The following is a 6,076-nucleotide window of genomic DNA, read 5'->3' on the forward strand; positions in this document are numbered from 1 at the left end:
AAAGGTGGGGAAAAAGCAGGGTCACTTTCATGGTTAAAAGGTCATTTCTAGATCCATCTTGAAATACAATATTGTGAGTGACAGGCTAATATGCATAAGAATACAAAGAAGACCTGTTAATACCACTATCATTCAAATTTATGCACCAACAGCCAGAGCCAAAGAGGAGAAAATAGAAGGTTTCTACCAACTGTTGCAGTCAGAAATCAATCAAACATGTAACCAAGATGCATGAATAATAATGGGTGATTGGAATGTGAAAGTTGGGAGCCAGGAAGAAGGATCAGTAGTCAGAAAATATGGACTTGGGGACAGAATGATAGAATTCTGCACAACCAATGATTTATTCATAGCAAATATCTTTTTTCATAGCAAATATCTTTTATAAGAAACATAAATGCAGGTTATACACATGGATTTCACTTGATGGGATGTACAGGAATTAGACTGATTACACCTGTGGAAGGATTTGTTGGAGTTGTATAGGTAATAACTGAAAAGATCATGGCTTGGATTAGGCACACCTTAGTCTTAAAACTGACAGTAATGCGTTTTAGCACTTTGAAGAGATCTCTGACAGAAGATTTTCCCAATACAACATGTCTTTATTTCTTGACTTTTGGTACCATGAATGTTGATTGTGTAGCCAAGCAAAATGAAATTGCTGACAACTTCAATATTTTCTCCACCTATAATGAATGTTGTCTATTGGCCTATTGGTTGTCTATTGGCCTATTGGTGATGATTTCTGTTTTCCTGATGTTGAGATGTAATCTATATTGAAGTCTGTAGCTTTTGATCTCCAAGACATATTTGTTTGTTCTCTTGGCCATCCATGGGATGTTCAGTGCTCCTCTCCAACACCACAGCTCAAAGGCATCCATTCTTCTTCTGTCATCCTTATTTACTGTCCAGCTCTCAGATTCATAGCAAGTGACTGGGAAGACTAAAAACACTATAGATACACCTTAGACATCAAGCTGACATCATTATTCCTTAATAATTTGGGAAGATTCCTAACTGCAGATTTTCTCAGTGCAATGCGTCTCCTTTGCCTCATACTTTGGGCATGTTGCTAGGAGGGGCTATTCCTAGGACAAGTACATGATGCTGGGATGGGTGGAGGGTCAGTGCAAGAGACAAAGACCCTCAACCAGGTAGAGTGATGCAGTGACTGCTGCAATTGTCTCTTGTGTGTCAGGAAGTGGGAGGATGGTGCAGGATAGAAAAGGATTCTATGAGTCCTACTTGACTCAACGGCACCTAACAACAAGAAGTCTTTGATCTTCTGTAGCAAGCTTTTCAAGTTCCTTTCATTTTCAGCAAGCAAAATAGCATCTAACAAGTTGCTAATGAATCCTCCTCCAATTCTGATACCTCATTTTTTTATGTAGTTCAATTTGTGTGTTATTTGCTTAGCATACAGATTGAATAATGAAAGTGCAAGATACAACCCTGTAACACATCTGTTTCAATTTTCAAACATACGCTGTCCTCTTGTACAATTCAAACACGTGCCTCAGGCACAGGTTTCACATGAGCACAAGGTAATGATTTTGGAATTTTGTGTCTTCACAATACTCTCCATAATTTCTCATTATCCATGTATTCAAATACCTTCACATAGTTAATAAAGATAAACATCTTTCTGATATTTTCTGTTTTATGTCAAGATGAATCTGACATTGGCAATGATCCTCTTCTGAATCTGATTTGAAACTTTTGGAGTTGTTTTTGAATTATCTTTTTAAAATTTCTAGCTTGTGATATTCTATTTTTCAATAATTTCCACATTCTGATTAATTGCTTTTCTTTGAAATGGATACACATATAGATCTCTTCTCCTTGGTTGGCCATGTAACTGTCTTCCAATTTTTTTTATATAGACCTGTGTTTTCAGCTTTCAATCTGTTTGTTGAAGTATCTCAATTAATGTTCTGCTAATGCTTTGGGCAGAATATTAAATGATCCAGGAAGCATTAAAAGAAGATGGAAAGAGTATAAAGAGTCATTGTACCAAAAGGAATTGTTGGACACAGAAGAATTTCATAAAAGAAAGTATGAGAAAGAATCTGTGGTGATGAAGGAAGAAGTTCAAGCTGCTCTGAAAGAATTGGCAAAAAACAAGACCCCAGGAATTGATGGCATACTGACTGTCATGTTTCAACAAACAGTGGCTGCCCTGGATGTGCTCGTGAAGTTGTGCCAAGAAATTTGGAGGACAACCACCTGGCCTACTGACTGGAAGAGATCCATATTTGTTCCCATTCCAAAGAAAGGTGATCCAACAGAGTGTGGAAATTATCAAACAATATCATTGATATCACATGCAAGCAAGATTCTGCTGAAGCTTATCCAAAAATGAGTAGAACAGCACATCAACAGAGAACTGCCTGAAGTGCAGGCTGGATTTAGAAGAGGCTGTGGCACTAGGGATATTATAGCTAATGGCAGATGGATCTTGGCTGAAAGCAGAGAGTACTAGAGCAATGTCTATCTATGTTTCATTGACTATGTAAAGGCATTTGACTGTGTGGATCACAACAAACTGTGGATGACTCTGAGAAGAATGGGAATCCCAGAACACTTGATTATACTTATATGAAACCTATACTTAGACCAAGAAGCAGTCATCAGAACAGAGCAAGGACACACTGCATGGTTCAAAATTGGGAAGGGTGTGCATCAAGAATGTGTCCTATCTCCATATCTTTTCAATCTATAACAGATTATTCAGGAGGCTGGGCTCTATGAAGAGAAGTGTGGCATCAGGACTGGAGGTAGACTAATCAACAATCTGTTATGCAGATAATATCACCCTGCTTGCTGAAACTGAGGAGGACCTGAAGCACTTGCTGCAGAAGGTCAAGTACTGCAGCCTTCAAGATGGATTGAAGCTCAACCTCAAGGAAACAAAGTTTCTCGCCACTGGGCCAATTGGTAGCATCATGATGGATGATGAAGAGATTGAGATTGTTGACAGCTTTAGTTTGCTTGCCTTTACAGTCAATACTCTTGGTACCAGCATCCAGGAAATTAAAATATGAATTGCATTGGGAAAGTCTGCTCTCAGAGACCTCCTCCAAAGTACTGAAGAGCAATTATGTCAGTCTAGAGTCTAAGGTGCACCTGATCCAGGACATGGTCTTTGAAATTACTTGTTATGCATCAGAGAGCTGGATAATGATTAGGGATGATAGAAGGAGAGTTGATGCCTTTGAGTTTTGGTGCTGGAGAAGAGCATTGAATATACCATAGACTGCTAGGAGAACAAACAAGTTCATCCTAGAGAGGGTGAAGCCAGGCTGCTCCTTGAAGACAAGGATTCTGAAGCTTTGTCTGATATACTTTGGACATGTTGCAAGGCAGGATCAGTCCTTGGGAGGGTGGAGGGACAGCACAGGAGAGGAAGACCCTCAATGAGATGGACTGATTTAGTCACTGGGGTAATGGGGATGGGCGTGTAGGAGACAATAAGATTGGCAAGGGATGGAGCAGGATTTAGGGCTGTTATACATAGAGTTGCTACAAGTCGCAGTTGACTCGAAGGCACATAACAACACCACCAACAAATTCCTAGAGACTTATTATTCACCAATCCTTTCAGCATGAGTTGTCTTCCATCATATGGTGCCTCCTGAAATGTCTGAACATTTACCAATTACTGCTATAATCTCTGTGTATTTCTTTTATCTTCTTTGAATGCTTCCTGCATCATTCTAACTGCCCACAGTAGAAACGTACCTCACAGGTTAAAATTCTCTGTTTCATTATTTCAGCTTGAGAAATACTGATCATGCTCTTTCCCTTAGGTTTTCAGTACTAGATCTTTGCATATTTCACCATACTTCACTTGGGGTTTCCCAGTCACCCTTTGAAATCCTCTGTTCAGCTTTTCTACTTCATAACTTGTTAGCTGCTTCACAGTTCACTCATAAGTAAGTATAGTTTCTAAATAATTTTTCAAATTTGCTTTTCAAAGCAACTTTTTCAAAACACCCTCTAAAAATAAAGCTAAGAGCAAATAAAGTTAGTTTCAAAACACTTAACAATATGGTACAGATATCACCTAAAATGCTAATATTATCAATGAGGATATTGGTAGAGGCATGACAGTGGGCTGGAACACTGTGTTCTGCAAGCAGACAATGTACTGAAAGAACATAGATCCATTGTGATGACCTCTGTTATAACTCCCCCCAACAGGCTCCATTAAACCTTGTAAGTATGAATGTGGAAGACCTCCCAATACTCACATGCCTTCAGGACTATAAATACTGAAAACACCAGAGATAATCTTCAGGATGAAGTTTTGTCCCTTTGGATGGTCACCTAATCCCTCTGAGTCCGTTTCCTCATGTTATAATGGGAGCAATACAACTAACATTCCTAAAGTGCTGCTGAAGATGAAGGAGGTAATGCATGCAAAACACTTAGCCTATTGCCGCTGGGTGCAGATCAGGAGCTCAAGTGTTGTTAACTTCTATTATTTTAGTGATTTAAAGGACTCTCTAAAGGCTTCTTCTCCAAAACTAATCAAATATACACCCTTTTCTTATACAACCAAATCAAATATAAGTGTCTTCCAATGGTGTTTCAGTTCAACATTATTTCCTTCCTTTTAAAATCTACTGTGAACAAATTTGGGGGAAATTGGCTCTATTCAGACTTTGCAATTTTATTGGTAATTGAAAAGATTAGGTTATCTAATGGAGATAAAATGGTAGAAACAAAAGCATCAGTAAGATCCAGGAAATCTAACAGTTATTAGTTGTTTGACCTTAGAAATGAAAATAAGTCAACACCCGGCACAGCCATTATTATTTAACACTTCCTAAGTGCCAAGAGAACAAACAAGTCTGTCCTGAAGAGGGTTAAACTAAGTTTCTCCTTAGAGGCAAGGATTCTGAAGCTCTGTCTCATACACTTTGGGCATGTGGCCAGGAGGGAGCAGTTCTCCTGGAGAAGGACTTCATGTTTGGAAGTATGGAGGGATAGTGCAGGAGAGGAAGACCCTGGATGAGATAGATTGACAAAATAACTGGGGCAATGGGATTAGGTGTGTCAGAGTCAGTGAGACTGGCTCAGGATAGCAAGTTATTTATGTATAACAAATGCAATGGGTGTGTCAGAGATGATGAGGAAGGCACAGGACAGGGAAGGGTTCAGGTCAGCTGTTCATAGGATCATTATGAGTTGGACTCAACTCAATGGCACCTAACAAAAACAACAACAACAGAGTGCCAAGCCCTTGCTCTAATTATTTATGTTGCTGTTGTTATGTGTCATTGAGATGGAACCAACCCATAGCTGATCTTTCAGAGGCAATATATGTCAAGGGAGGCGACTGCCCATCCTTCTTCTGTGCAACAACTGACAGCTGGTGGATTTGACCTGAATGTCTTTAACATTTCAGTGCAACTTTTTACCATTAGGCTATAGTAATGTAAATAAATAAATATATGTGCTGTGCTGTTGTTGTTGTTGATTACTGTTGAGCATGACTCATAGTGACCCTATGAACAAAATACCTGAAGCCTTTCTAGAACTATCTCCATTTCTCAAAGTTCATACAGTTTCCTGAGGCATATTAAATATGCATATAATTATATATCCAGGTTGGAAGTCATCTGCAGCATCCAGATTCTACAGAGGTTTGTTTGCTGGTTCTGGAGGATTAGGGTGGAATGTTTACTCATAAGTGGGTGTAAACTTATTTCATTTGGCCTCCTATTTAAAAATGCATTTGTGCCCTTGGGACTGTGGTCCTTAGGCCTAGTTTTAACTGTTTTTGGTCAAATATTCTTCTAAGTGGTATAGCACTGGTCTGTCCATTTGCTGTACAGAGGTAATTCGTAGTTGCTATGATGTGTCAAATGCGATAATGGTTACCCATGGTGGACAGTGTTTGGTGGAGCTTCCTGATTAAAACAAAGCTTGGAAGCAGGACTGGTATCCACTTCCAAAATAGCTTGCCTCCGGAAACTCTATGAACATGGAGAAACAATGACAGTTATACAAGTGTTCAGGTCTTGTGTGTGTGTGTGTGTGTGTGTGTGTGTGTGTGTGTGTGTGT

This window comes from Elephantulus edwardii, unplaced genomic scaffold (genome assembly GCF_000299155.1).
Source record: "Elephantulus edwardii isolate Elephantulus edwardi_28Jun2011 unplaced genomic scaffold, EleEdw1.0 scaffold00288, whole genome shotgun sequence".
Classification (NCBI taxonomy): Eukaryota; Metazoa; Chordata; class Mammalia; order Macroscelidea; family Macroscelididae; genus Elephantulus; species Elephantulus edwardii.